Source organism: Phalangium opilio, unplaced genomic scaffold, assembly GCF_054372755.1.
Source record: "Phalangium opilio isolate 3A_F unplaced genomic scaffold, DU_Popi_V2 ptg000013l_1, whole genome shotgun sequence".
NCBI lineage: Eukaryota > Metazoa > Arthropoda > Arachnida > Opiliones > Phalangiidae > Phalangium > Phalangium opilio.
In genome coordinates this window covers 5870936-5882526 of record NW_028324148.1, presented here as the reverse complement: position 1 = coordinate 5882526, position 11591 = coordinate 5870936, and the positions used below count along the sequence as shown (strand labels likewise).

The 11591-nt window shown below is 38.0% G+C and overlaps 1 non-coding gene across 1 annotated transcript; it reads right to left on the bottom strand.

The window, feature by feature from the left end:
• Positions 1-3482: 3482 nt before the first annotated feature.
• On the bottom strand, positions 3483-3555 carry TRNAV-UAC (transfer RNA valine (anticodon UAC)). The gene has a single exon. It is a non-coding gene; the product is annotated as a tRNA-Val (tRNA).
• Between the last annotated feature and the right edge of the window lie 8036 nt (positions 3556-11591).

Genomic DNA, 11591 nt, shown 5'->3' with positions numbered 1-11591 from the left:
TTAATAATAAAGCCGACCGCAACCAAAGCATGGGCAAAGGCGTATTTCAAAACTGACGTTCAAAGCTACCGATGGAAAAGCCAAAAAATTAAATGAAAAAAAAAATGAAAGCCGGTAACAATGATCACAACTGAAAATAACAGCTAACAGCTAAAACGAGCCCGAACGGTAAAAATTAAAGTTAGTCGGGACGCATGGGCTGGCCAATTGTCCTTCATAGCCTGAAACCATACACTAAAACAATTTTTTATGTTAGATAAGAATAATTGTTAGCTTATTAATTATATTAATACCGGTCACGATTAGGGCTGGTTAATCTTACGCAGAAAAGAATACCAGCGAACCGGGCGGATCTGTTGAATATTACAATGCTTTACCTCCAAATTTCATTAGACTTTATGTCTGTCTTTAAGAATAAGACTAAGAATGTGTTTAAAGGGAGGGTGAAGTGAAAAAATGTGTTTTTATCGATTCTTCTACTAATTATGAGACTATTCTGCATAGTGAAACATCCAGGAAATATCTCAGAATGATTTTAAAATTCAAATTCGGTTTAGGTTTTATGGATAATTTAAAATAATAACCTCCGAGCGATCGCGTAACGTCCTGCCTTCCTATTGACAAAATTCTCGTGGCACGCTCCATGCCCAATGGAATTTATCGCGAGATTTAATAAAAGTTTCTCACGATGTGACAATCGTGGTGCACGATATAGAGCGGGCAACGGAAATTTTGTTAATAGGAAGGCAGGGCGTTAAGCGATTGGTCAGACTTGCTTATTTCAAATTATCTATAAAATCTGAGCCTAATTTGAATTTTAAAATCATTTGGAGACTTTATTTCCTGGAGGTTTCACTATGCAAAATGAACTTATAATTAGAAGAAGAATCGATTAAAAATCACTTTGTTTTCCTCTTCATCCTCCCTTTAAAGGCTAGGGGAGGTCCAATAAAAAATCAAGCAACATTTAAAACTGAAAGTGACTGCCTTGTTTGTAAAAGAATAGTTCAATAAAGCACACGAACACTCTTCAATTATATATAAACGTCTTGGTTTGGACCAAGGCCGAAAAAACAAACGATATGTGTGAGGTTTATCAATTGACTGAAGTGTCAGATATTGAAATTTTTTCTACTTATTTTTATACACTCAATCCTTAATCAATATTTAATTCAATCAACTGATTTTACTGTTAATCGACCTAGTCCCTCTAAATTAATTGAAAAAATTACATATCTACGCTTTTTCAAGAACAATTACATTTTCCGAAAACATTTTATCGTGAAATTAATTTATCATGTTGAGGATACAGTATTGAAAATTTGAAGTGTTCTACTGGATGTCTAAAAAAAGCAAGCGAACTTTGGCATAACTCGAATGGAAAATGTAAATATTTGATCGTGGATGCCAAACAAGGGTGTTGCGCGAATTTATACATTTAATTTCGTATATCGAAATGCTACATTTCTATTGTCGCCTCTTTGATGGTAAAGTTGCACTGGAACTTCCTTTTCCGTACTTAAGAATTTCTTGGTCATAACTCAGTCTATGGTAATATTGGCTGAGTGTGTTGCGACGGCTCAGATGACCCATACACTGAAACCACTGGTGATTATAAAATGCCATATATTTTGAAAATAGAGGAAGGGAGGGGGTGTCGGAGTTAAATGTGACCTTCTTGGCATAACTAGTAATGAATGATGTTTTTAACCATATTATTTCCGCGGGAAATGAATATAACAAGTCTGAGAAGTATTTCTGTTTATGTGATCTTTACCCTTTACCACACAGGATAAAACTTTGTTGCTTTGTCTTAAGTAGACGACATTCACTCTAAACGACAGTCTTATCAACAACTTAAAACAGATTTAAACTTCTTTTGGTGCAAACTTGAAAATTTGACAAGCCAGCAACAATTAAAACTATGTCGGTCAAGATGCTCACAAGTTAGTGAGCATCGACACGAAATCCCTTCAAAATAATTAATTTCATGATAAAATGTTTTCGGAAAATGTAATTGTTCTTGAAAAAGCGTAGATATGTAATTTTTTCAATTAATTTAGAGGGACTAGGTCGATTAACAGTAAAATCAGTTGATTGAATTAAATATTGATTAAGGATTGAGTGTATAAAAATAAGTAGAAAAAATTTCAATATCTGATACTTCAGTCAATTGATAAACCAGGGGTAAATAACGAAAGGAGTTAGAGACGCTAGCTTCCGTAGTGTAGAGTACAGTGGGACTTTCAAACGTAGACACAGAAAAGAGAAAGCGCCTCGGTCGCGCCGTCTATAATTCAAAATAAGTATGATATTTTCCAACCAATAGCGTGGCAGCAAATATTCGAAAGTCATGCTGGGATATCGATTTTCTCCTGTCTGCTTGTTTTCGTCTGCTAGTTTTCGTCTGCTAGTGTTCGTCTGCTTACGACTAAGTGACAATTAGGCTAAGAGTAAAGTTTATTCATTAATGTGCACTTGAATTAGAAACAGGCAACTTTTAAGTTGGTAAATTCCTTATTCGATAATGAAATGGAATTAAATGTCGTTTTTGCATCCTTCAATACAGTTTTAGTTGTTTTAATTTCTTTAGTCACAGATACAGATACAGTCGATGATCCTGATCCCACAGTTCCACTGGCACTGACTCGGAAAAATCACTAAGCCTTGGCTCACTGGACCGACTCTGTAACCACGCACTTACGGCAAAACAAGTTTGAACACATTTTGAGGATTTCCCCGGCTTCAAATTGCAAATTGTTGACTTATCTTTCTTCTTTAAATCGCTGTTAACTCGCGATTGAATATAATAATTTTATTGGGTTGATTTATGAGATGACTTCACAACATCGACACCCGCCATTTTACTTTACCCAGAATACCTTGCGGCGCGAGATTTTAAGGCAAAACTTTTAAGGTTCTGGTCTTATTTACAGTACAGTTCCAAAGACGGCACTACGTTAGTTACAAATTCTATGACGTTTCAAGGTCCCAATGTATTCTACACTACGGAAGCTAGCGTCTCTAACTCCTTTCGTTATTTACCCCTGGATAAACCTCACACATATCGTTTGTTTTTTCGGCCTTGGTCCAAACCAAGACGTTTATATATAATATCTGTCGCTTCAGTCTTAATGTAATTAAATTTTGAGTAATTATGTTTTCTTTACCGCTTATTATTATGTCCAATTACGATGGTCAAAACATGCATCTAGCAGGGCCCGAACGTTGCACCTTCCGCGTGTTAGGCGGACGAGATAACCACTACACTACACATACCTGGTAATACTGAGATTCCTAAGAGATCTAGCTTATTATTATGTCCAATCACGATGGTCAAAACATGTATCTACCAGGGCTCGAACCCGGGACCTTCCGCATGTAAAGCGGACGTGATAACCACTACACAATGAATACTTGGTTATTCTGAGTTTTCGAAGAGATCTAGCTTATTATTGTGTCCAATAACGATAGTCAAGTCACGTATCTACCAGGGCTCGAACCTGGGACCTTCCGAGTGTAAAGCGGACGTGATAACCACTACACCATAGATACTTGGTTATTTTGAGTTTTCGAAGAGCTCTAGCATTATTATTATGTCCAATCACGATGGTCGAAACAAGTACTTCTGTAATTAACTAAAATTAACATACTTAGACTTAATTGTTTCTGATTAGACTAGCCGATCGCACACCCTGAATACTTAATTGTTAAATTAAGAGTATTCCGAAAAGTAACTTCGCTCTAGTTTTTCAGTTAGAGGTGGCGAAATATCACGAAAAACCCCATGTTAATCTCCATAGGAAAATTGGTAAAAGCATGTGAATTTTGCTTTAACGTTACAAAAGAGTATCAAGTCATATCTACAAGGGCCTACCGGCCCTGTAGAATTTGAAACTCGAAGGAAATCTTGTTATTTGAAAATTTTCGTCCAATTAATTTTATAGATATTTTTAAACTTATAAAGATATTAAAAGTTATTCGAAATATCTTTAAACAGGCTTGTTTTCTTTCCTTCACAATAAAAGTCTTAAAACACAAAATGGCCTAATATCCCAATACCTCCCAAAGCTAGTAATCCTGCCATAGAAACTAAACGAAAGGAGTAGCAGACCAGCAGCGCAGAGACTAACTTCAAGTTTTTACCGTTCGGGCTCGTTTTAGCTGTTAGCTGTTATTTTCAGTTGTGATCATTGTTACCGGCTTTCATTTTTTTTTTTCATTTAATTTTTTGGCTTTTCCATCGGTAGCTTTGAACGTCAGTTTTGAAATACGCCTTTGCCCATGCTTTGGTTGCGGTCGGCTTTATTATTAGGCCTCACCAGAGATATATTTAATTTTAGAAGTAGGAATAGAGAACCGTTAGTGTTTAATTCAGTCCGACTCATAGCCCGGTATAGAGCCCCTCCCTCCAACACGTAATTAAAAGTTTAAAATTTCAGATTGGCTCACTTAAACTAGGTTTTTATGACGTTACTGACTGGGACGGCGAAAAATACGTAATTCCTTTTTACCTCTGTCGCTATGACCCGCCTCTTCTTTCATATCCCACCGTCCCGACGAAGGGGGTCCGGGACTTTGACGCGCGCCTAGACTACTCTGTTCCCTATTCCTACCTCTAAAATAAAATCTTTCAATGGCCTGACATTTGCTCTATACGCGGGAGGCTATAGGCGCGAGGCTATAGGCAACCCCAGGCTCCGTTTAGCGAAGCTCAATCGCGTAGCGAACCTTCCTAGCATAGAAGCCATCTCCTCTGAAGTTGTTTCTTAATGGAATAGTTGAATATGTCTATTTGTAGGGATCTCGTGAAGCGCATATGCCATCATGAGTGAGATAGGCTGCAATGAGTAGGGCTGAAGACCTAGACATAATTAATATGAGTTCTAAATATTATGATATCATGGCCCAAATAACAATATTTTCAAACCGCTTCTCCTCTTCAAAAGACGCGAGTTTTCTCTTAAAGGGAGGGGGAAGTGGAAATTAAAGTGATTTTTTATCGGTTTATAAGACCAGTCTGCATAATGAAAAATTTAGCAAATACCTCCCATTGATTTTAATATTCAAATTAGGCTAAGATTTTAAGAATAATTTTAAATAAGGACCTCCGACCAATCGCGTAACGCCGTGCCTTTTTGTTAACAAAATTCTCGTGGCACGCTCCATGTCTCGCGCCACAATTGTCACATTACGCAAATTGTTTCAAATCTCGCAATAAATTGATTCAACACGGAACGTGCCACGAGAAAATTGTTTATAAAAGGACAGGGCTCTACGCGATTGGTCGGAGATCCTTATTTAAAATTATCCATGAAATTTCAAACTAATTGACGTATAAAAATCGTTCGGTGTTATTTCCTGGATAATTCACTATGCAGATTGGTCTTATAAGAATCAATAAAAAATTACTTAATTTTCCACTTCACCATCCCTTTAACGAGCGTCTGAATTGTTTCAAAGTATCGCGCCGCAAGACCAATCATATATATATGCATAAAGTGCCATAACATCTAACAAGCATTATTACGACAAAGATTCGATACTCGATTATGAATTATCGCCATTTAAATCGAATTTGCCAGATTTTGAATAAAGGCTGATTACTCGTGACCTATTCATCCGAATTGAATTTGGTGAAAACTTTTCAAATATGAATCGACCCCAAGGAATCCGAAAATCGCATTTATATCCTCGAGAATCCAATATTTTCAAAGTTGATAATTTTGACATTTCCGGTTTCCGGTATAAGTATGCAAAGGACAACTGTGGAACGGGTAAAATATGAAAGAGAAATGCAAAACTTTTATAACGCACTTTATTCCAGAGCGCTAGCTTGAATAGTTTTTGAAATATAGTAAAATATGTGCGAAAACTGCAACGCGCAAAGACTTTTTTAACAGTCTGTACGAAACGGATGGCCACTTACTAAAAGCCGAGCCCATCTCTCAACACGGGTTTATTGGCATTGTAAAGATGAAATACATGAGACTGACAAGACAATGAGATCCGAAAAGACACAAAACTTAAAATCTGTCTGGATCCTCGGCCTTTAAATGAAGCAATTAAGCGAGCATACTATCCCATTCCAAGTCCAAACAAACTCTTCGCAAGCTTTCAAGGTAGCAAGGTTTTTACTCTATTGGACGCAAAAAATGGCTTTTGGCATTTGCCTTTGGATGAAGATTCGACTTATTTAACAACATTCGCGACTCCCTGGGGCCGCTATCGCTTTTTAGTATTACCATTTGGGCTAGTGAACGCCCCTGAAGAATTTCAGCGAGCAATGAATGAAACGTTCGAATCGGAACCACTAGTCAATCCTTATTTTGATGACACTCTCGTCGGATCGAAGAATAGTGAAGAACACTGTCGCTCCTGGCCAATTGGCCAAAATCACTGCTGGCAAGACGTTCACTTGAGCTCCGGTATCAAGCTTGACAGAGACCGTGTTGCCATTCAAGGAAAGATCTTGGAACCATTCTGAATTAGAGTCAGTAGTGTGGAGGTAATTGACGTGTTTGAGTTCTCCAATGTAATAGATATCGGAGTTTTCAGGTACATTTGTGCAAAGAGAATATACCAAGAGGAGCGGAAGCTTTAGCCTTTGCCAAGGCTTTTAAAATTGGTGGCTTTGAGTTTTAGGGAACTACATCCGGTTTCTCGTGATTGGCTTATTCGCTACACCTCTCATTGGTTAGAATATGTCGTCTGCGTATCGACAAAACTTTAGAGCCGAGTCTTAGTGTTAACAGAAGCTACAGAACAGTTGATTAATGCGCTCAAATGCGCTAGTATTCGAGAGAAAAGTAGGTACATTTTTTAAATTGTAATATTTTTGTATTATTAACTTACCTTCAACATTTTTTAAACCATCCCATAGTGTTAACGACATCGTTGTCTGATCTAAGAAAGCTAACCCTACTTTAGCAGACTACGGAATATAGGACGCGAATTTCTCGATCACGTGACTCACCGGAACTAGAACCCTAAAACTCAGGGCTACCAAAAATGCTAGAGCTTCCGCTCCTCTTGGTATATTCTCTTTGATTTGTGTTATGTTTAATTTTTGTAGGTTAATCAATATACATAGTTTAGAACAATAATGAATTTTAATACTGAGGAACAGCAGTGGCGTAGCTAGAGGTTTTGCTGCCCGGGGCGGTGTCTGAGTTTGCCGCCCCCTTATACTCTCACGTTTAAATTGGTATACCATTGGGTGCGCTGCAATGCTGGAATTAAATAAAAGAGTCCAAATAACTTAAAGAAAAAATTTTAAACACTTGTTTTTTTTTAGTTTTTTATTTTCAAGTTTTAGTTTTTTGTTTTCAAGTTAAATTTAATTCCGAAATTTAAACTGTTATTTTTCTGGCTTTTCGGTTTGCAAAAGTATTTATTGCATCGTCAAAATCAATTTCGTCAGCCATTTGCTGTTCTATAGACAGAATGGCAAGATTTCTTAAGCGTAAAGTGCTCATTGTTGATCTTAGATAATTTTTAATATATTTTAGTTTTGAAAAACTTCTCTCGCAACTAGCAACGCTTACAGCAATTGTGAGAAAAATTCGCAGTAGGATTACAATATTTGGAACTGAGTTCTGAAGACTAAATCTAACAATAAATTTCAAAAGTTCAAGGGGCCCGTGACGACCGTCTTTCCACGTCTCTGTTTCGTGAGCAACAGAAATAAAGCTCTGAAGTCTTTTTCTCTCCAAAACGAACTCTTCCTTGTTAATGTCATCATGATCATCTTTTAGTCGGCATTCGTACTTATCACTCAAAAGATTTGATGGTGTAAGGAAGGCATATTTTTCCGCAAGAATATTGAGCTGTTTAAATCTAGTGTTTATCTCTTCGATCACTCTGTCCATTGAAAGAAACATTTCTCTTCTTAACTCATTTTCGTACGACAACGATGCATCGTGTGACTTTTCTCCTGCCATCCGTTTCTTTTTTCTACACCGACGATTCATGGCTATACCTAAATCCTCGCAAATTTCCTTGGCATATCTTACTGCATTGTTTACTAATTCTCCCCTTTTATCAGTTAAAAATACTTTTAAAGCCCCGACTTTAGTGTTACATTGCTCGATATTCAATCCTTGGGTTTGGAGGTATGACTGTGTGTCGTTAATTTCTACAAGGACAGGGGCCCACACGCCAAGAAAGCACAAAAAGGAAAACGATTCTAATGAAACAAGCAGCACGCCAGCATCTAATCGGGTAAGGTTATTTTCTGCTTCACCAGTTAAACTTTCTAAAGCAGTTAAGATTTTCCTGTAATTATTCTTAACAACACTCACTGCATCTCCCCGCGCACTCCATCGAGTTTCTACAATACGTTTGACACTTTGTCCAGTGGTTGAAATCAGAATATCCCAGCGATGGTTTGAGGAAGAAAAATAAGTGTAAACACGCTCTAAGGTTCCAAAAAAGGTAACAGAATCTACCGCTACCGAAGCCGCGTGAACACCCGCCAAATTCAGCGAGTGATTTGTACACGCGACACGTGAAAATTAAGATTTGTTTTCGTGCCGTGCGGTCGCATTTAATTTTCTCTCCGATAAGCGTTATCTTATCAGTATGTTATATCGTGAAACGGGTTTCGCTGGAAATTATTTCTTTGGATTATTTTCGCTACTGTTTTTGTCGTGTAGTGCTTCTTTTGAATTACAGTTATACGATCGCGTCTCGTCTCTTTTTGCTGGTTGCTTTTTGCCGTCGAGTTTTTTATTTAGCTTAACTCTCAATGGACGGTATTTTATCAAAAGGAAGTCTCCGGCGGTTAAGCAGGGTTATGACTTTTGCGGTAAGCTTTTTTCCGTCTCCGTGCTGTTACTCTCTGGTGATGTTGAGTTGAATCCCGGGCCTTTGCCTAAAAGACAATGCAAAGCTTGCCAAAAACTGATTCGTAAGAATCAAAAACGTTTTCGCTGCTGTGTCTGTTTGTTTGAATTTCACGCGAAGTGTGTATACCCTAATGTCTTAAAGAAATCTTTTCATCTACTAGACTCATCTTTCGTGTGTCTTAGTTGCGGACTACCACCTTTTAGCGACTCATTCTTTACGGAAAATAGTGTTTCTTGTAAGCCAAGAAAGGTTGCGGACCACACAGTGGGAAAAAAGTTATCCCGGTCACTAGTTTCGTTTCATGTGGCGAACGTGCGTAGTTTAAAAAATAAATCTCTCGACTTTTCGGTTTTTGTGGAGCAGAATTTACCGGACGTTATCGGTCTTACGGAGACCTGGCTTAATCGTGACGTGTCTAGTACAGAGTTTTTTAATGACGATTATGTCGTTTTTAGAAATGACAGAGAATCTATAAGGGGTGGTGGTGCTCTTTTGGCAATTAATCAAAATCTCTCGCCTGTAGAAACCGTAATCAACACTGAACTTTTTAAAACTGCCTTAGGGAAAAGTCTTGAGATTGTCTTTTCTTCTGCTAAATGTGAATCTCGAACAATTCTTTTTGGGTGCGTTTATGTTCCGCCACCGGTCACTCAAGACTATATAATGAGCTTATGCTCTCTACTTAACGCTATAACTGATATTATCAACGGTCATGATATTTTTATTTTGTTTGGTGATTTTAACATGGCATGTTTGGGTTTAACTAGACCTGTCCCGGACAGTCTTCCTGCTATGGATTTTTTCGAATGTATTTCTAATCTTGGACTTACTCAAATTGTATCCGATGTAACTCGAAACGGCAAAATCCTCGACTTGGTTTACATTAATGAGCGCCGATTTATCAATGATATTCAGGTAGTTGATAATCTTCCCGGTTGTGATCACCATGCGATTAGCGGTAGAATTTCCTGTGAGTACGTAAGGGCTATGCGTGCTCCTATGCGTGTTTTGCAGTGGAAGCAAGCGGATGCAACTTCTTTAAATGGGCTAATTAACCATGCACCTTGGCATCTTGCCTTTGGTGGAAATATTAATGAAAGTTGGGATTTTTGGTCGGATTTATTTTGGTCTTGTGTGGAAGACGCTATTCCCTCAAAGATGGTTTATTCAAGAAGGTCTAGGCAGCCTTGGATTTCTGGAGACATTGTTCACCTCGCCAATCTCAAGCGAACTTTGTTCAAAATATACAGATCAAAACCAACTAGTGTCAATAGATACAAATATAGAAGAGTTTGTAACAGGATTAAAGCTAAAACTCGTTCGAATTACAAAGATTATGTTAATGGCTTGTCCTCTCAGCTCAAAACGGAACCTAAAACATTTTGGAAATTCGTTGCACAAAAAACTAAAATCCCAATTCCTAACTTTATGAATATTGATAATACGCCTATCACTGACGCGCAAACGATTGCGTCAATGTTCAATTCTTTTTTTCAGTCTTGTTTTACTAAGTCCAGTTCTTTTTTAACGGACAGTGAGTTTAACAACACTGCTGATGCTGACTTTATCTTTACTCCCAGTTTGGTGGCTGCGGCTATTGCGCGCCTTAAGTCTAGCTCTTCAGCTGGTCCTGATGGCGTGTCCTCTAAATTAATTAAGTTGTGTGCTACGAGTATTGCAGAACCTTTGTCAGATTTTTTCAACTACTCTTATAGATTGGGTAAACTCCCTTTAGCCTGGAAAAGAGTTAATGTGGTCCCCCTTTTTAAAGGTAGCTCCCTCAGTAGGTCCGAGCTGGCCTCTTATAGGCCAATCTCTCTCTCATCGGTATTTTGTAAGGATATGGAGTCAATAATAAGTGATCAAATTGGAAGTTATTGCTCTGAAAATGAGATCCTTCCGCAACGTCAATTTGGGTTCCGCAAGGGGTTCAGTTGCTCAACGCAACTAGTTCAAGCCTTTCACTCTTGGGCCTCTATCTTAGACAAAAGAAACCCGCCCGACGTACATGTGGTCATTTTCGATTGGAAAAAAGCTTTTGATTCGGTACCTCATGATAGACTGGTGATGAAACTTAAAGTCTTGGGAATTAAGGGGAATACTTTACGTTGGGTAGCTGATTTTCTTAGGGAAAGGACACAGCGTGTAGTTTATAAGGGTAAATCCTCCTGTTTTCTTCCTGTTACCTCTGGAGTCCCTCAGGGTTCAATACTTGGTCCGCTACTTTTTAACCTATATGCACATGACCTACCACATAATATATCCCCGCATAGCACTCTTTGGCAGTACGCGGACGATTCTTTTTTATCTCGTGCGGTTACTTGCCAACAGGATTCCCTTAATTTACAAAAGGACATTGATGCAATCGTTGATTGGGGCACGGTTAATCTTTTGAACTTGAATATTAAAAAATGCTCCTATATTATTTTCACTAGAAGGAGACAAGTAATTAATTTTGACTATAGGATAAGTGACACTGTCTTGCCTCGTGTTTTTAATTGTAAATTACTAGGTATTATTTTTACGAGTGACCTTAAATGGGCGAATCATGTTTTTTACATAACTGCGAAAGCCCGTCGTATTTCGGGTATGATACGCAGAATTTTCGGCCGTTCCAAGGCTAGTTTGATTTCATTTAACGCTCTTGTTATACCTTTACTACAATACGGGGTCGAGGTATGGTCACCCTATTTGGTGAAAGATAAAAATTCGGTGGAGAGAGTACTGCGGCATTTTACTTC